Source organism: Maniola jurtina, chromosome 2 (assembly GCF_905333055.1).
Source record: "Maniola jurtina chromosome 2, ilManJurt1.1, whole genome shotgun sequence".
In the NCBI taxonomy this organism is placed as follows: Eukaryota; Metazoa; Arthropoda; class Insecta; order Lepidoptera; family Nymphalidae; genus Maniola; species Maniola jurtina.
The window spans coordinates 5,819,349-5,841,162 of NC_060030.1; the positions used below are offsets into that span (position 1 = coordinate 5,819,349).

Here is a 21,814-nt window from a genome sequence, read left to right on the forward strand (position 1 = left end):
GTCGTGATAATGACACGACCGATATTAATAGATTAGAACACCTAAAAGTGAGCTGAGCCTTGAACTATTCGTTAGGTTCTACGGGTTCTATCTATTACGCTAAATAACGATGTTTGATTTAAAAAAAATTGTTCGGTGAATTGTGATTTTGTTAGACCCCTACGCTATTAAGCATGATAAAATTATTGAAGCTAGAATTTTGAAAATTCAAGGCATTTTGGTTAATTCTGTTGGTACCTACCAGCGGCGGATCTCTTGCCTTTACCGTATTAATCCTTGCCGGATCAGTGAGCGCAGGAGTAGATATTTATTCATTTTTTCTGTGAAAAACAATTAGCATTTCGAATTTCTAAACCAATTTTAAAAAATTATTGCTTGTTATCCACGTTGCCTCAAATGGTTATAATATTTCATATAGCTTCCACGCTAGGTAGATAGATATCTATTAAAATACCTATTATCTTATGTATAGCTAGCCAAATAGCCAAATAACAAGCTACACTCAAAAACTAAAGTCAAGACTCAAGACCTGTGGTCAAGACTGATCGTTGGTCTGCATTAATTGCCCTTTTGTAGAAGCAGCGCCACCTAACAAGTAATCAATTAACTACGTGTACTACCTGCTTGAGCTACAAGAAGCTTATAGTCTAAAATTATGCCATCTCTCGTAGAGCTAATGTGTCACAGTTTATAATCTCGGTTGAGCGCCATCTAATGTACGACATCATCAATACTATAAAGTTGTACATTTTTTCCAGTAGATGGCAATCTAAGACAAAACAGCTGTTTGGTGAATGTTTTGTATTTTCAATCGATGCAACTTCATACCAGTTCTTTGCCAGAGACTATAGAAAAAAGTAACAGTCAGTGACATTTCGCAGTGTGTTGTGTAGTGCGATTCTAGAAAAACTTTAAAATTCATTGAAAAATTCTATTGTAAGCGAGTGAAATACTGTGTTTTACATCTGTTTTTAAGTGTATGGACCATACATATAAATTTCAAGTTTGTTTAATATCAGTGCAATCAAATTCAAACGTTTCTTTCACAAAGAAGTTCAGTTTTTGCTATCCCTGTGCAAGGAATCTTTATTACAGCATTGGATGTAAGTAGTTAGAACGTTTTATATTTTAACTGCAGTCTTTGTATTGGTCACGTATTGGTACAATAAACTTACTTTATGTTGGTAATTGAAGTATAATAATCTACTTTAACTATACGTACATACTTTAATACGTTTTGGGACACTTGCAATTATTATGCATACCTACCTACTATTTTAGTACTGCCCTTATTCGCATTTAGGTCCAAACAATCATTTGTTATAGCACTTGTGGTTATGACTGGGTAGTTATATACCTAAACAGGCTCTACAACAAAGAAAAAGATTTAAGTATGATACTTATCTGCATTGAACAATCAAAAAGCTCAATGACTTAACATAGAAAAGTATTTGCCTGCTGTACTTTTCAACTTGATACTTTAAATATACTTAGAATAATAATATTAAAAAAAGAATAAAAAGTTGAACAAATAATTCAGCACATGTGGTAGGTAGCTAAATATTTACTTATGTACTTCCTTAAAAAAAAGTTATGGATTGTTTTGTCTAAATAATTTGGTTATTTATCATTACCTAGCTGCTCATACTACAGCTGTACAGCTACCACTGTCAAGTCATGAGTTTTGTGTGGATATTACGGTTTGTGCCCAATGTGATACAATTGCTGTATGGTAACTAAAGTTACAGAATACAATTGATGATTAGAAGCACAGTACCATTAGCATGTGAATAAGATATCTTTTGGTATTGATATTTGTATGCAATTTCCTAGAAAATTGAGAGATGTGTCATTTCAACTAATCAGAAACAAAAAATGTCCAATAAAAGCTCATAAAGAGATATATAGATATATGTATATACTTATGATATTCTTTGAACTACAAAATTATCAAGTAAATGTTGTTCTATAATCAAATTCTTCAAATTCTACCTTCATAAGGAGAAAAGGTAATGCCATAACCACTTTGAATGGATGTTATTTGCATAATGATGCTATAAAAAAATTGGCCTTGATTTGGCCATGATAAAAGTATAAAACTCAGTCCTTGATATTATGTCTGGCTATGTCAGACATGTCATAGTCCGTAGGTATGTATTGAACCAATGATTAAGCTCAAGCTAGAAGTTCATATGTTTATATAGTCTGAAGTTGGAAGTGGAACAAATAATTAGCAAAATTATTAACACTTCTGCTAGGTCTGAGAATTCACTCACTTATTTGTAGGAAATCATTAAGAAAAATAAGAAGAATATATGAAATTAATATGTAAAATTATGTTTATTTGTTGGTTTGTCCTTCAATCACGCTGCAACAGAGCAACAGATTTAGCTTGATGTCTTGCATGGATATAGTAATTATGGACCTAGATTGTGACATACATGGCCTACTTTTTATCAACATTATCAGAAAATTATAAAGGTCCCACAGGATTTAAAAAACCTAAATCTATGCAGACGAATTTGTAGGCATCCACTAATTAAATTATAAATAATTAAGGGCAAATTTTTCAATCAACAAATAACATTTATCTGAGGGATAAATTTGAGGGTTTTTGTATAGGAAATCTGTCAATACGCCAAATTTATTCCTCAGATAAAAGTTATTTGATGATTGAAATATCAGCCTCAAGTAATATTGTCTGACGTTAATGAAAATTTTTGTTGAGCACTAGTTATGTGAAATATTTATCACTATGATCAATTAAAGGGTCAAGTTTGTTCTTTGTATTTATTTGTTTATAAATTATATGGGTTGATTCTCTATATCTAAATAATAAACTAGCAGATGGATGTCCATGACTTCGATTGCCTAGCCTTGTTTTCAGAATGGCATTATTAACATTATATTTAGATAATCTTTGAGTTACTAAATCAATGCCTATTTACTAATGCTTACTACAAGCAAATAATAAATAGGTAGTACCTTTTCACTGCTGCTGATATGTTGCCACTAAGTTAAGGCGAGGCGAGGCACCCATACTTGCAGGTAAGTAAGGAACTGACTCTTGCTATCTCACTCATAATTCGCGCTCATAATCATAATAATACGCGACAAAATATGGCGCGTAAGCAACAACCAATAGCGGACGATTTTTTTCGCACTATTCAAAAATAAGATTTCTGCGCAGGTATATCGGCGTCACTTATAAAAGTAAGTACCTACTACACTTGTTAGGGTAATCTTCAATGAACAACAGACTAAAAAAATATTTTTTAGGCGGCGCGTCGTTGCATATTCGCTATCGTATCCGGAAATCAAAGTGGACAATTAATTTTGTATAGGTCAAGGTGATGTTGGCAATTTTGCTGCGTATCTACTTTCAAAACACCTAAAGCTGACACAATGTCATAGTAGTTATGAACTTTAATCACTTACATAACATTAAATTTAGGTGCCTACTTAACTTTAAGTAAAAGTCACTTAATTAAAAAACCGGTCAGGTGCGAGTCGGACTTGCACAGGAAGGGTTCCGTACCACTATCTATACCTACCATCATACAAAATATAAAACTTATTTTTTTTGTGATGTAACCAGAAATTCACGGTTTTCGGATGTTTCCCTTTACTTTTGCTACAAGCAAGAGATTGCTACCTGCCCATGATTTTAGGTGAAATGCCAATTTGCTAGAAGATTATTAGCATTAATCAATCAGTCTTTTGTTTAGCAAGCTAGCGCGTGCCCAATTTGCTAGAAGATTGTTCGCATTAGTCAATCATTCTTTTGTTTAGCAAGCTCTTCCTCGGTGTGATTTGTGGAAAACAAATTCTTTACTTACACAATTTCATAATAATAAAATATTTAAGTATAATTGCGTAATTACCTACTTAACTAAAAAGTTGCGTAATTAATATGGATCAAAATAATTAGTAAAGTTCTATGTGAACGGGCCTCCCTAGTCAGTGCCACAACCACACTCCAATGAGTGCCTGCGTGGGCCATGCTCCGCGGTATGCATTGCCGCCATCAGATACATGCGGATGCTTCTCCATACAAAATGTATGAAAAGTCACTACGACACGTGTGGCTCGTTTACGCGGCCCTAATTAACATTTGCATCGGATAAGTGGAAGAGTAGAGTGGGTCAGTTTACGCTTCCGCGTTGGCTTGCAGCTAGGATGACCAGACTGTAAAATTGAAAAGTCCTGCCATTTTTTGCATTGCCTGACATTTTGTGGCGCAAATGTGGCACAGTTTACTTATTCTATGTAATGATTAAACGGAGTTCATTTGTAGCGCCCACAAACAAACTTAGTTTGGTTATCATCAATCTAGGTGAAATTTTGTAGACGCGTTCTAGAAATTAATATCTAGTCTATACCCGTGGTTTGCCAGATTTCTATATAACAATACCTATGTATTTTACAGTTAAGTAGTTTATATACTCTTTGAGCCTGTGTTACTTTGAAGCCACACATTTTTACGGAAATCTGGCAAATCACAGAACCTATAACTTAATTAATTTCTAGAACATGTCTACAAAATTTCACCTAGTTTGATTGGTTAATGTTAAAATGAAAACCAAACTGCGATTATATGATGAGCTCGGTAGAGCTAACTTTATTTTACATTAAAAATCAGTTTTTGAATTTTTTTTTTCTTCCTTTTTCTCTATTTAAAATTGTAAAATAAATAAAAATTACTTAAGTAAGTAGGTCTTAATATCGTAATTATGTTTTAAAGAAAGTACTTATATTTAATAATAATTCAGTATTGAAATGAATGAAATTAGCAAGAATTTCAAGTAAGTATTTAAGTACCTACTAGAAATATCTAAAAGTCCGGCCAATTTTAGCTGTGACAATAATGGCCTAAAAGTCCTGACTCGCCTGAACAGATCCTGACGTCTGGTAACCCTACTCGCTGCACGACAATGCGGATCCGTGGCTTGCCAACTGTGCCTAAGTGTATAATGTTCTGATAAACGATCACTCTCATTGGGTTCTCTAGCCAGAAACTAAGCTTGACAGACCAATAACCATGGGATCCTATAAAAAATTGGCTAAGTGTGTGTCGGACTCGCACACGAAGGGGTCCGTACCATCGTACAACAAATAGCACTTTAAAAAAATATTATTTGTTGTTATATCGGCAATACATATTCTATGAAACTTTCAAAGTTTCAACTCTACCTATTTCAGACCACGAGATAGCCCGCCGCTGTCATGGTATGAATGGATGGTAGGGTATGAAACCCTAAAAAGGACCTTTTTCTGCGACCTAGCAAAAACATAATAAATCAGGTAGGCACCTACACAAGTACACCTGCTTGTTATGTAACTTTAAAATATTACTTAAGTATGACGTGGTACTTTTATAAATTATAATTACTTATAATTAAGCTAAAGCAGCAGCCAAGTTAATTAAATGAAACAATTTATCTACCTAGACAGAAATTAATTGAGACACTATTTCTTTGTACCTAAAACGATAATTCTTTGAAAAGATTTATAGTAGGTAAGTTACTTTTAAAATTTTCTTTGATTAGCTATAGAATATAGAATAATTCGTCTTGGCATACCAACATACAGTCACCATGTCTAATCCAATCGATAGACGCGTCATACATAAATCGAGACGCCACAAGGTTAATAAATAATTATTCCAAACAAACTGCTATAGTTACCTAATCGTAAAACTGTTCCTAAATCCTAGCACGTGGCACACGTGGCACATTATTTAAAAAAACCGGTCAAGTGCGAGTACTCGCATATGAAGAGTTCCGTACCATCGTACAAGATATACCTACTAACTCTTAAATGTAGAACATTTTTTTTTTCTTTAAATCTGGCTTTACTCTGATTAGCCAATGTCAAGTTTGTGATATTTTCAAGTTATTGAATTTATACAAGTATGGACTCCGTCTGCGCCGGCGCCCGCCGACATACGCGCGGCGCCCCTTTAGAGCGCTTCCCAGTCAGTTCCACCACCAAAAAACACCAACTAACACAAAAACCAGCCACTCTTAACAAAAAAAACACTCCAAACAAGCACAGCACGCGCGCCAGCAAACGCCATCACAGACGAAGTCCATGTAGAACATTAGATTTAGGACCGATTTTTCAATCGTCAAATAATTTTTATCTGAGGAATGAATTGGACGTTTTGACAGATTTCGTATGTAACAAATACTGTCAAACCTCTTTATTCCTTAGATAAAAGATAATCGACGATTGAAAAATCGGCCCTCAGTAAATTAATGTTTTCGTAAACACATTTTTTTTTGTGATGTAACCATTTTCATGGTTTTCGGATTTTTTCCTTTACTTGTGCTCCAAGACCTGCCTACCTACCAAACATGATTCTGGTCAACGGAAAGTACCCTATAAGACAGACAGACAGACTGACATACAGACAATAAAGTGATCCTATAAGGGTTCCTTTTGAGATATCCCCATAAAATTCTAATTTTTCCTCAAGGTTTTCTCCGCATTACAACAGACGCACTATACATAGATGGACTTTAGATTTCATAACAGTAGTTAGCCTGTTTTTTGTATAAAGTCCCTGCGTATCTATTGTACATATTATTGTTAACTATTTCTTTTACATGTCGAACTATTGTATTGATTTTATAAGTAAACTAACTGATATATTTTCAAAGGTTCTTACTTCTTACCTCCTTTCGTTTCGCAAAATTTGCGCAATGCCGAAATATTAAACCGCTTAAATGAAACATGGCGTGTATCGATGTTTAACAAATACCTAATTTATTTCAGGAAATCAGCATGATATCCTTAGCTTATTGTAAAGTTAGCTATTCTAATGAAACTAGATATTAACTTTTAAGTACATATTATATGCCTTTTTGTTATTGTTACATGAGCCAAGTAATCTTGACCCAGTTGGTGGAGCTTACTTATTATTAATTCGCTTATTCAGTTAACCGCATATCGTCACGTTGCTTACTGTCCACTCAATTATTCAATTAGTTGAGTTAACTCATCTATGATGTGTTACGTACATTGTACCTACTATGTGTTTTAAATGTGAACACCATCGTCAAAGTAGGTAGGTAGGTGCTTCGTAAGTTCGGAACTCTTGTAACTTTAGCTATCAAATATGTACTTATAATATCACTTACAAATTATTTTTTACAATACTGTTGCTCGTAAAATGCACTTTCAATGCTAGTAAACATGGCGTGTAAGTTAAATTTACAACACAAGTGCGATTTTTTGCAATTTTTTTTAAATTCGGTAAGTCTCTACTTATTACATATTTCAAAAAAGTTTTCTAGCTTATGTATATAATTTCAAAATTGAGCGTTTTAGAAAATACGGCCATTTTGAAATTTTTACAAAGTTTGTGGTTTGTAGTTTTCCCTAGGTACTTTAAGTATGAGTCGTTCAAGTAAGGATTATAATAATAATATTTATAATAATAAAGGGAGTAAATTAAATAAAATTAATCCGCCGGTATTTTGAATGAAATCGCACAAAATACTCTTTTGGTTTTTGAGAACTCTAGTTTTATTTAGAACGTGTTTTGTCACAACTGCCCGGCTAGCACGCGCAGTAGATAAAAATTATATCCCCGATTATATCCACTGATTTCTATGACATCAGTGGATATAATCGGGGGATATAATTTTTATCTACTGCCCATGCTAGCCGGGCTGTTTTGTAAAACGTCGCTATGATACACAGGCGTTAAGGTTATTACAAACTCGTGACGTCGCTAAACCCTCGGCTGCGGCTCGGGCTTACAAACCTCAGCTCGTTTGTAATATCGTACTTACCGCCCTTATATCAGAATCTACTATTTTCGCTTAATTGATAGATAGGCATTTTTCTTTTATTTATTTGTAAAGAAACCCTACAAAACCATAACGATTTCGTAGTAATTACCTACGCTGATCAATAACGAAATCTCCAAAGTTTGACGTTTTAACAATGCACAGCCACAAGTGGCGATAGTCTTCACATTTGAGACGCATATCAGGTATACTTCATTTACCGTCCATTCGCGTAAACAATGGAAGGGAGGTTGCCTCACGTTCAGGAAATGTATGACAGACTAGCGCTTGACCACAATCCGCAGCTGACGGAAAGTTGCGAAAAGCACGACTCTTGCCTTGAAGGTTCCCATGTAATACGTGTCTGGGAAAAGAAACGTGGGAAGTTTATTCAACATCCTAGCAATTCGTATTTAGAAACGAGGAAGCAACGGCTTTGTAGCTTCGTCTTAGCTAATACAATATGCCGTTAGGTAAAACATACTCTGACCTTGAAACTGCACAGACCACAGAAAGTCATTTATATCGATCTGTTTAGTGGCACGAATTAGGCGGGACGACTTGCGAGGTGCCTGTTCTGCTGCGCTGTTGGTTTGTCACTTAATCTTTGCTTACAGCGGTATAGGAAAGTAAGTATGTACACTGTACAGTATTCTGTATGCACAGAGAAATCCTGATGGCATCTTTTTATCTGACGGCATCTGTAGAAGGCTGTGACATAGATTATGTAAGTAAGAGAGTGCACCTTGGCCACAACCAAACCCAGATGCATTGGCGTTGAGGTTAAGCATACCTATTCTGAGGCGCAGGCGATGTAGTAGTTCAGAGCAGTTCAGAACAGGGTAGAGTCATAATGAGAGCTACGTTGACTCACAGACTTCACACGTTTTGTTGCTTGTCGTATTTTGAGGTTAAAATGTTAGTTTGCCAGATCGATATAATTTTTTTATTGCAGGTTTATCAGTGGAATATATTATAATTGCAAGATAGGCTTCTACTTGTTGAAAAACTTGCGTAATGGATATTATCATGATGATGGAACGCGTTTGCCTCAAAAATGCCTATTCGCTTATGCCTTGAATAAACTATCTAAAGCTAAGCATATTATCACAACTTTGTTGAAAACTTATTTTTTGACCTCGTTATACATTATAATATTGTAGTTAATGGCATATAACTAACGTCAAACCGAGATAAGGCCAGTGTAAAACAATACCAATGAGAACGATGATATCATTTTACCCACAGTTTGACATAATTTGTGTTTTAATTTATGTATTTATAAGGTAGTTACCTATGTAGAACTTGCAATGATTAAACAAAATCATTTTGTTGTAAATGTAAATACTTAACTACATATGTTTCAAATAACAATATTTTCTAACATCAGGTTGCTGTAGTTAACTATTCAACCTATCTGTAACCTGTGCATATGTTACTTAATTAACAAAGTTCAAAGAGGGTTTTAAAACCTGTATCTACCATTTTCTCGGCTAAATAATTCGGTTGATTCTCATATCCTTCCCAAATATTTTGCTATTCTAAAGATTCTTAAAAACTAACAAGCACGCCAAATATTGTTTACAAATAAATACTTTATTCGTCCCTGACTTGTTTACATTGTTACATTACATTGCAACAACCTAGTTGTTAATTTAAGTAGGATCAAAATTCAATGCCTCAGTCTATTTCCATAGTTAGTTAGCATCCATCACAACAGTAGAAATCAAAACCTTGATTGGCCTAGAAAATAAAAAGCACTGATTGGAACATAAAAACATCCGGCATCCGTTTATAAAAACCATATTATACAATTATTCCAACAATTGTAACTAAATCACTAGAAGTGAGAACCGGAAAGGATGCATCATAAAATTCACAAATCATAATAAAGGTCATACATAATATTCATCTACTTATTGGTTTATTTATTTAAGTACTAGTACTTACTATTTCTAATACTTTTACTTATAAGAAACATACTGTGCATTTTACATCAATTATGATATTAATAGGACGTGCCAGTATTGTCTCTAAAAAATCTCTATCCGTTTCATAACTAACAAAATGCTAAAATTAGTTTCCCATACTTCAATATTAGTTATAGGGAAAAGATACGATACAACCGCTGATACTGTTAAACCTCTCAAATTATTCTAGAAAGTGAAAGTATGTCTGTCTGTCTATCTGGCACTAGTTTTTCACGACCCAACCGTTTAACCGAATTTTATGTTTGGTTCAGAGTTAGCTTACACCCCGGAGACGGATCAAAGAGTTCAAACGGGATTCTTAATGGTCCATCCGTTTAACTAATTTAAATAACTTTTCGAACCTATACAGCCGTTTTATTGAAATAGGTAGGTTTTAAGTAGGTACCTATCTGCATAGTGTCTGCGAGCTAACTACTCATAGTATCGTGGCGGGAAGCTGTCAACGGTATCCATTCATATTGGAGTAACACAATGGATTGAACAAGGACGCCGCAGCCAGCAATATCAGAACTGTTTGTTTTGTCACCTCTTTGTTCAGAAAACGATTCGCATCGCAAACTTCATTCATTTAACAGTGTGGCCCATGTCGTAAAATATTTTGGTGATCATGATTACAGGGTGCTTACATGCGACCTTGCAAGGTCGTCGACATTTTTGTTAGGGTGCGCTGCGGTCTTCACACCCCAACCACCCCCAACTACCAAAATTCGAGCACATGAGTTTATTCATGTGGTTCGAACAGGGTAGTAGGGTAGGGTTGTCACCAGTTCTTGTATACTCGTAGAATTAGTTACTCAACTTTATCTTACAGGAATTTATTTCAATTACGTTAAATATTATCGTTTTATTGCTCTACTAGCTGATGCCTGTGACTTCGTTCCCGTGGATATAGTGTTTTAAAAATCCCGTAGGAACTCATTGATTTTCCGGGATAAAAAGTAGCCTATATGTTAATCCAAGGTATCATCTATCTCCGTTTCGAATTTCAGCCAAATCTGTCCAGTAGTTTTGGCGTGAAAGAGTAACAAACATTCATCCATACTTACAAACTTTCGCGTTTATAATATTAGTAGGGTGTAGGTAGGCTCACTATTTATTTATTTAGTCCTAGTGATTACTTGTGTATCGTTTTTATATGATTTCTAAAAAGTTGGCAACCCTACAACCGTCCTACATAATGCCCCTCCTTCCTGAATTATTACATAATTAATATCAATTTTCTTTTCATTCGATTTTAATATATTATTTTCTAAATATTACTGAACTCGATGATGGCCACGACTTCGTCCGCGTGGATTTAGGTTTTTGTAAATCCCATGGGAATTCTTTGCTTTTCCGGTATAAAAATTTGCCTGTGTCAATTTCTAGAATGCAAGCTATGTAGCTACCTACCTCTGTACCTTTCGTATGGAGTAAATATCATATCAAATTACTTAACTATACGTTATTGGGGTTAGCAGTAGGTACTATTACCTATTACTTTATTACCACTTACCTATTCACTCAGGAGTAGCTTTATATGTAAGTATGTATGTAGTTACTTAAGTACCTAGCTAATGCCCGCGATTTCGTTTGCATGGATTTTAAAATGGAAAAGTAGCCTATATAACTTTCCATGCCTTTAATTATAATTATAATTATTAGTACATAATTATTATGCCCGTGCAAAAAATCACGTCAATCCATTTCTCTGTTGCGACGTGATTGAAGGACAAACCAATAAACCAGCAAACAAACACTTTCGCATTTATAATATGGGATTCATAACTGAATGACGTAAGCACTAGGTAGGTATATCCGCTATGAAACTGAAAACTTACTTGACTTTCGGTCTTTTTGAATATATCTAAATGAAATATATATAGTAAGTATATAACATAACCAAAATTGGTATTGCGAGGTCCACTTGACCTCGTCGTGTTACCAAATAGTTGCCAAGTTGCTGTACCAATCCTGTATCCGTGATAAAAACCGGTTGTATCAAACATGTTTTAATATAGATGCCTTTATTAGCATTTTGCATAGTTTACATCTAGTCACCAGGTTTTAAAAGTCACTTCTTAAAATAACAATAAAAAATTACTTAAGCATATCACTTACTCAAATTTTTTTTTTTTTAAACAATCAAGGTTTTGTAAAGTGCTTAAACTGTATTAATTTATTTTAAACTTAATTTTCCTTAAGATTACTTCCTACTAACAAACTTACAGACTTTACCTCTTTATAGCATTGGTATAGAAGTATAGATAACTGTTAAATGTAGCGTGAACTTTAAAAGGTCTTCGACCAGTACCTAAGTAGGTTGTTTGGTACCGCATAATCGTGATATTGTCTAGATGGCTTGTCACGACCAAACTTTATCCTCTATCTAGAAGTTCTAGAACAGTACTATTACGTGAACGTAGAAGAACCAGAATAACCGACATAGGTAGCTTAGCGGATTGTGAAGCTGAAGTGGCAATGGGCAGGGCAAATAGTCCGAAAACCGATAAACGTTGGGATCCAAAACGCAGCGTTGGTAGTCCCCTCGCCTCGCCAGATCGATAGAAAATCAGACGACAGTAAACGAGCTAGTCGCAGGGAGCCGCTGGATTCAGGCGGCGCTGGACAGTGGCGTATGGAAACCCTACTGATACCTATGTCTAGAATTGGACGTCTATCGGCTGACGACGATGATGATGATTGTAGAACAATCAGGGAAACCAGAATAAAAGAAAAAACACCAAAGTATTATGTTGCAGTAATTGCAAACCCACAAACACCAGCAGACTACAAAATGTAGGCACGTGATCCTCACGAGCTTCAAACGCATTTAGAATGCTCATCACGTTCAGACTTCAGAGGTCATGTTGCACTTTCTATAGTGAACAATGGAATTTCTATAACCGCAAATATGACATTAAATGTAATTCACTTAAAGTACATATTTGAATATTAAGGACTTGACAAACGTTTTGGAATAGTTGAGAGGAGTAAGAACTTGCGAAAGCGACAGAAGCAGTATATTTTGCGCTTGTTATGAACGCTAACATAACAAAAATCCAAAATATTTATTGGGTGTTGTTGTGATAGAAATGGCGTTTCAGGTATATCCCCAATCAGATAGCAGTAACTATAGGCTATAAGGTAATTCAATACTGATACTCCGGTAAGTATATCCAGGGATTCGGGGCTTATCACTGACAACTCCGGAATTCCGGATTAACTCTGGTCCCCGAATATCTAAGGTTTCCGAGAGTACTTACCTACATATACATTTACCCGGGGATGTATACAAATTGTGGGATAGATAGAAACAAAATCGATATTTTATCGAATAGGTAATTACTTATCTACCTACAATCTATATAATAGGTAAGTAGGTACCTACTTATTATTTACTTACTCGTAGTATTCATACAATATTCTATTAATAGTAATATAACCCTATGCATGATAAGAACTGTACGGAGACTTACTATTTTACGCACAATTCATACTAAAAAATGTGTATTGTTTATCTGTTAACCCTTTCACGGCCCACTCGTGAACCGATTTTGATAACGTCGTAGACGAAAGAGACCGGAGACGAATATAGGGCGGAATTTTATCACAGAAAATTAACGAGTTCCCAGAGGATTTGTTAAAAACCTAAATGCACGCGGATGAACTCGCGGTCCTCATCTATTACCTAATTTATAATTTACAAAGCATTATGGCATAATTGTTCATAATATATTTTTTCGCACTGTCGTGTAACTAACAGCAATTTACGCAACAAGTTTCGGTACTTACGGTATAATTAAAGTAGTTGTCATTATGTTTTGTGACTAATAGAGGTCAATTAGGAACTACACTACTATCAGTGCAGCCAACAAGGCGACGACCTTATATTATTATCAGTTATCACCATGTTGCGCAGATGGTTGGACGAATTTGCATCAAATAGCCTAACTCTACAACTTCATCTAATACTACAACTCATACCAATTGTCATGGTCACTAAAGTATAATCACATCACACTAATATTATAAAGGCGAAAGTTTGTATGTATGTGCGTGTGTCTGTGTGTGTGTGTGTGTGTGTGTGTGTGTGTGTGTGTGTATGTTTGTTACTCCTTCACGCAAAAACTACTGGACGGATTTGGCTGAAATTCGGAATGGAGATAGATAATATCCTGGATTAGCACATAGGCTACTTTTTATCCCGGAAAACCAAAGAGTTCCCACGGGAATTCGAAAAACCTAAATCCACGCGGACGAAGTCGCGGGCGTCAGCTAGTACTATAATGATTTGCAGAATTATGTTCGCTATAATAGGTTGTAGGCTGAGTTTTGAACTAACTAGTGATAAGAATATCTTAATATCCAAAACAAAGACAATTAGTTTCCTCACATAAGAGACATCTGTAAACACGTAGGTACAGATTTAAAACTATGCCTAGTTAGTAAGTATTTTAATTTTACTTTAGATTTAGAGCACGAACAGAAATCTTTATGCATGCATCTATATTCGTTTGTCTAATATAAATCGTTGATAGGACAAAGATGTTTGAAATAAATAGTTATCATTACGATTTAATCACACAGAAAGTTGATCATACGATTCAACTACTTATAGAAACATCTTACTATAAAAGGCATATTGCACTATCCATAGACAATTTCGAGGTTATCTGGTTTTTATTATTATTAGTAGATAGTAAGTAATGCTAATTACGTAACTGTAGCACAACTGTATGGCTAGTATAAGATTTCACAGTTTTTAAAATACTAAACTCGAAAACGAGTTTTTTCATACATCTACAGCCAGCGACACAGGCGGAAACATTACGAACTAAAGTTGATCGAGCAAATGCGAGTATATCTTTTACTTTACCATACCAAATACCACATTAATACGTCACCATCGAGAATGGCAGCCGTTTTCGTCGACACCAATACCAATACCAGCAAATCCGAACCACGAGTTCATCGTTTGACACCAATTTGACACGCTAAAACTAGTAAATGACGTCATTTTCGCGTAAGTTTACGAGTCGGTGGTCGAATTGTAACTCACCAAAAAATACTCAGTGAGAGAACCTTGAGAGCAGTGATAAATAAACAAAATGATGAAATTTTATAAGTCCCTGGGCCTTAATTTGCCCACGGGAGGCGAGGAGAATGATCAAGCAGACTGTGAAAGCTAACCGTCGTGGTTGTGTAACTAAATTTGACTCAGCGGCGTTATTTGTGATGTACATAGTGCATCCGTCAAAGAAAGGTTCTAACATAGCCCAAACCACCAGCAAATTGAAGTGGCAATGAACAATCCATGCCTGTCGTATTGGGCGGAGATTGGGTACAAGCACAGCGTACCTCAGGAACCTACCTAAGTGTAGTGTGGGATACCGTGTCATTGACTGGCGATATTACAGAATACAGAGTAACGTTAAGTGACTGGATGAGGGCACAGGAAGCCTCAAGGCTGGGTGTGGTGAACCTCTTTGAAAAACCCTACATTTAGAAGTACCTACCTAGACGACAGACGTCCGTAGACTGAAATGATAAAAGTGCATCTCGAACGATCCATTTTGTGCAGCGATAGCCATCGGCTCGCAGAATGCATTTAATAATGCTAAATGTTAAGGTAGAATAATTGTAATGTTAGAAGATCGACCACAAAGAGTACCTACCATATCACCCTCACCATTGAGGCTAAGTTAAGAAAGTCTATGCACAATATATCTACATAATATTATTCTAAGCCTTATAGTAGGTACATAATACGTGTGACTCCAAGTATAAGCAGGTAGGTGGTACTCTGTTTTTTCAATTCCTGAGTGATAAATTCATTAGTACTTGTCTCTTTATCAGAATATTTAGTTCTATTCTATTTAAATTTCTTCATTGCAGCTGTTTTTACCATCATTTACTTACCTGGAACATTTTGCCATGATTGGATTCACTTATAGAAAGTAGGTACTACCTATCATAATATCTGATAAATAAAATTAATCTATTAAAATTCCACCAGAATAGTTACCTAGGTAGGTACTTGTGCAAAGCTATAGTGAGTTGGCTTGTTGCACAGCTGGGTAGTTGTTTAAAAGTATTCACCTAGGTAGGTACCTAAACACTCAGTACATGTTCTTCAAACTTATTACCTCACAGAGATGAAGTAGGTAGGTATACTTATACAATTGCAAACAGTACCTATAACACCTACCATTCCTTGCATCTATTGATGATGGAGCCAAGCCAGCTTGCATCCACTCAGACAAGCAAGTACCTACCTACCTAACATGGCATAAGCGTAGCATAAGTTAGTGAAATGTTGTGTTAAATGAACCTCCCTATGTAATTTTATGTAGCTTATATTAAATATTTTCTGAATCAATTTTTTTTTTCAGGTTGCAGATCACCAGTATTATTACCAGATTATGATGCCTGCCTCCCTGATCCCAAGTACCTACCTAACTCAATTCAAGACTAACCGGAGGTCATCAATCTTGTAGAATACCTATACATATATTAAGAACTGTTTATGATGTAGGTGCTTAAATACATCTTATGTAATTTAATTATACAGGTGTATGGTACCTACTTATTTATGCACCTATTGGTACCTAATACCTAGGTATCTAAAAGTACCTAGGTATTAATATTATTTCAGGTGTAAGGTATCTTTAAGTAATAGTCATTAAATCTTTATTGTTTTAATTTGTTTTATATCATTTTAAAAATAAAAGTTCTTAGGGTTTAGATAAGTAACCATTTGCATAGTTAAAGGGTATCCTGGAATTTGCCTGCCTGGATATTGCCTGAAATCTATGTTCAAAACTAAATTAAAGCGACAGGTTTCAGTGCTATTCCTTTTGTAATGCTCCCTGCACTACGGAAAAGGACAGCACTAGATTTAGAACCTGTCATTCTAGTTTAAAGATTGCGTCTCACCCCAAGTCCCAACTGCTTGTGAAAGTCTCATCAAAATTGGTTCTGTCAATTCAAAGATTAGCACACCAAATTGATTACTTATAGCTTAAAGATTACTACAGTAACATACAGACTTAAATTTTGTTTATTTGTATGGCTCAATATTTTGAAACATGCCGCCTCGATAGGACGTAAGTGGGGGTGGGATGGGCAAGAGGGAGGGGAGGGTAAGTCAATCCCTCTCCTTCCCAGATGGATTATTTTATTGAATTTTTTAATTTTGATAAAATTGATATTGGTAAAACTTTTACCCTCGAATAGGGTGAGGAGAAAAGGGGTAGGGTGTAAGTCATTCAAGAAGTGGTTATAAAAAAATAACAATGAAGACTGGCATGCCTGCCACAGCTCTCTAACCTAACCAATAACTCATTCAATATATCAAATCTTTGAAATGAGCAACCGTCGAGTTTCTTGCTGGTTCTAGCTATAAAAAAAAACACTTTATTTATTTTAAATTTTTATATTATTACAAAATTGTACAGGAGTGTTACTGCACTGACAGCTTATGGGAGCTTATTCTGTAGAGTGTAGTCTTAATGCAGGAACACCACAATGCAGTCTTCTAGCAAAGTGGATTAGGCACTAATCCACAGGCTTTCAAGCTCAGGTTTCACTGAAAAAGGAATTATTGATCTTTAATTTTCTAAATTGCTAATTAGACAATTAGGTAATATTCTTCTTATTTTACTATTTATCTACTAAGATAGATAGTAGTCTTAGTGTTATTTATAATATTTAATAACTACATGATGCCCTTTTAAGTTTTAAAAATCCAGTGCTAACTCTTTGATTTCCAGGACACCTAGTCTATGTAGTCCAGTATGACACCAAATACTCCATACCAAATAAATGATAATAATGACAACTTAATTTGCACGGATTTATCCCATAGGAACTGTTTTATTTTCTGTAATAAAACATCAGCAATGTCCATCTCCGCGATACAAGAACTTTGTACCTTTCGTCAAAATTGGTTGAACAGGTGGGCTGTAAAAAGCTAGCAGACAGACAAACAGATACACTTTATTCTGTCATACAGCTTAAACTCAATGTCCTGATTCTGCATATTTGTAAGTTACTAAGCATAAACATTTAAAAATTTATAACAGCCCTGACAAGTGAAGGTTACAAGTAACTAGAAAAGAGCTAATAAGTTTCAATTGGCTGAATATAACTAGTTATTTAAGTAGGTACAAAATAATAATGAAGTTATGATTTCACTATAGGTGGCTAGATACTCTTGAAACCTGACCACTTGCTTGCCTTATTCAAATCAAGAGATTGGTATGTAGATAGTTATATGTACCTATTAAGTACATACCAATCTAGTTACTAAGTGCTATTATTCTAAAAAAACCTATGTAGACGTGATATCAAGAGAGTAAACGTACATATAAAGCTGACATACGATATTATTACTTATTAGGTACTCATTGCATTTTATTTAAATAGTACCTACACACCTAAATACAATATATATTATAATCACTAGTTCTTGAATAACTATTTAAATGAACTTCTGTATATTAAAATCCTTTCATTCAGTTTGCTTTTATTTATTTTCACTTTAATAGACAACAGAACGGTAACTTTTTTTAATCTGACGAAAATTTGGCTTTGGATACCAGTGTTTTAGTGATTTCAGAGTGAATATAGATGAATTACCATAGACAAACATACCATAGAGTTTGCGGTGGGTTTTGCTTGACTGTCACTGTCACGCTGTTAATCATCTGTCAATAGCGTCAAAAAACGAAATAATATATGCCAAATTAGACAAAATGGCAGCGTATATCTGTCCCACTTTTTTGTGAATGTGTAAGTGAGACAAAAGTTGGACCTACGTTTCCACATGTTGGTATCGTCGTTCTGTCCAAAACTGACAGTTAGGATCAGCTCGTACTGTGGATGAATACGTAAACCTTGGCAGTCAGGAGTAGTCGATACTATTAACCATGTATGCGGTGTTCAATGTTGTACTAACGGTACTGTTCTCTTAACGCTTTGTGGAACAAGGAATTCGGTTTCATGCAGTTATCTACGTGCGTAACCTCGTGACTATACGCTTACGTCAAACTATCTATAAAATACGTAATAGATAATAGTGCAATGAAAACAAACTTTATAAAACTGAATTCGTATTCGCAACTAACAGGTGTTGCCTATATCGTGTTGACGCACAATTTTTGCTCACAGAGACTTATTCCTGTCTCGTTGTTAACAAGTAACATTTATATTTCCATTATAAATTTAGATTTTCATTCATATGTATTTCCAATATGAATTGCTATAGGTAATTGCTCCGTACAATACCTGTATGATGCTGGACAAACAAAGGGCCAAGACGTGAGTCAGCCCCACAAACGCAACATCATACGAGTACCTAAGGCCTAAGCAGTGGCGTGCAGGTCATTTAGGCATAAATGCACTGTTTACCTCAGTTATAATAGCTCAATGCATAGTTTTCACCTGACCTTCCTGAACCTGCATAATAGTTATCACCTGACCTTCCTGAACAATGCATAGTTTTCACCTGACCTGTCAGTGAACAGATTTCTATCTAACGAATGCCTACCCTGGCTTCAAACCCTATGCACGCCACTGGGCCTAAGGCATCATTGACTTGTAATGAGGAACCCGACAATTATTATTTACTTTTCATCCTGACTATTTATTGATAGGTTGCCTACCATTTAAAAAACCGGCTAAGTGCGAGTCAGACTCGCGCACCGAGGGCTCCGTACTATGGTATTTTTCCGTCATTTTTCTCGATAAATCAAAGATTATTATTCTTAAAAATAAATAAATATCTGTTTTAGAATGTACAAGTAAACCCCTTTCATATAATACTCCACTTGATATAGTTATCTTACTTTGAAAATTGAAACACATTTTAATTTTTTTTTTTCTGTAACACAACCACAAATTCACCGTTTTCGGATTTATTCCTTTACTTGTCCTATAAGATCTACGTGCCACATAATTCTAGGTCAACGGGAAGCACCCTATAGGTTTTCTTGACAAACACGACAGACGGACAGACGGAAGAATCGGTCCATTAGAGCTTTTATTGGTCACTTTGTTCTTGTGCTCTTTAAATTGCAGCAGAAAAGAAACGATGAATAAGTAAGTTAAATAACATAAGGTAGAGCTAAGGTAAATAGTGCAAGTGCAAGATGAATCAATAGGAACGGATCGCGACGATGACCCGTGGGCGGTCGCTCAACTCAATACCTCCGTCTGGTCTCCTCCACTTGATTATTGTGCACTAGGCAACTAGCGAGCGACCCTATACTATTTTAAAGTTTTTATTGTTCTTATTATCTTCATAAGTCTTTAGTATAAGATAAAATCCTTAAACATAATTATCGGCAAAAATACTTAAATCTTGTTTTTAAATAAATGCATATATTTTGGTGCATAATAGTTTTTGAGTTATCGTGCAGAATGTCGGGGAAAATACCTGAGTGCGGAACCCTCGGTGCGCGAGTCTGACTCGCACTTGGCCGGTTTTTATTTCAAGCAATCTAGTAGCTTATGCTTGGTAAATTATTTTAACGATTCAAAAGCACTTGTAAAACATTAAATATATTCTATTCTGTTCTATTCTACGCCATAAAAGGTAATTAATAAGGTTGTCCTTTCACTACCATGAACATTTTTTTCACTGGATGGCGACTGAGTGATGAGTCAGTGTGTCTGGATATTTTATTTATTTACATTTTATGTTTAAACAAGTTTGCTATGAATTCCCGTACTACGTAGTCCATATGCAATGTATCTTATTATCGCTATACTAAAACATCATCCAATGTCCATTTTAATTGCTTCAAAAGTTGACTTCACTTTCCAATCACTGTTTAGTGTTCAAAGCATTTAGTATCCTTCTCAATGATAAATATAATCTAGCAACTAACTTATTAATTCACTCCTTGTAGTTATGAATACTATTTGCATTTATTGACACAAACAATGAAATCATAGGGAATTCCTAATTGGAGAAAGCCATGCTAAACCATAAACTAACTATGACTCACTGCGTAAACTGATCTTTTGATTTTCCATATGGATAATGGAAATTGGATCTAAAATCGGTAAGAGCTTTCCGAGCTTTTAAAATATCTCGTTTTAATAGAATGTTGAGTGGTCTATTTAAAATGATTCCGATTTTACTATCCAGAGAATAGCCCGAGAATAGGTAACAAGTAACAAACAACCTCACCAATTTTTTTGCATTTGTATTGTAGTACTTACTTACCTATTTTCAGTCACATTTAAAATAAACATGTTAATAACATTGTAAGCAGAGACCCTTTAGCTACATCCCACATTCAGAGGACCTCCTCTATGGCGGGCTGCCTCAGCGTCGAACGGGCCAAGAGGCACATACTTGAACATTTCTTGAAACATAATAAACATATTTAAATATTATATATTCGCACGCGAATATTCTATCTCGATAGATATCTTCATAGAAACGAAGACGAACGATTTAAACTCCGAACCGCTTCCTTGAGTATTCCGTTACGCAACACCAATAGAGTGGAAAACTGCAGCTGCAAATTACCAACTTGCTTAAAACTCATATTCCATATTCAACAAATAAAAAGGTATTAGAAATAATTCAGTATCACGTCCAAGTCTAGTTCTAATGAACAATAAGTATAAGCAAAACAATGCGAGCTGATAATACTATGAAGGAATAATTTAGGATGTAGACTGTAGACGGTGGTGAACATATGGCCCGCGGGGCAAAGAGTCGCATACTGATCATGGTTTCTTTTAAGTGCATAGTAAAATTTACATGCATATAAAAGGTGTCACTAAAGCCTAGTTTACATCTTAGTAATACGTCTTGAGAAAGGACTTGCCATAATATTTGCTCTATTTGTCAATTGTCGTGTGAAGTACGCCCATTTGGTTTCTGCATTTATAGAAAATTTTCTTTTCTCGTACAGAAAGAGGATATGATATAAGATAAAATAATGTAAGTGTAAAACACTCAGATAAGAGCAACACAAAAACAATCGAGGTTAAGTTCAGGTATTAGTCATATTTACTGAATAA

At 35.1% G+C, this 21,814-nt stretch overlaps 1 protein-coding gene across 2 annotated transcripts in view; it reads left to right on the forward strand.

Annotated features, from left to right (window-relative positions):
• The first annotated feature begins 848 nt into the window (after positions 1 to 848).
• Positions 849 to 21,814, forward strand: part of LOC123876107 (solute carrier organic anion transporter family member 5A1-like) — a 48,522-nt gene continuing 27,556 nt past the window's right edge. The window contains exons 1-2 of one of the 2 annotated variants that reach the window (XM_045922256.1): positions 12,012 to 12,022; positions 21,459 to 21,461. The gene's annotated coding sequence lies outside the window, so the exon portion shown is untranslated. Of the gene's footprint in view, positions 1,104 to 12,011; positions 12,023 to 21,458; positions 21,462 to 21,814 lie in introns of those variants that run through there. The other variant, XM_045922247.1, reaches the window with a different exon arrangement.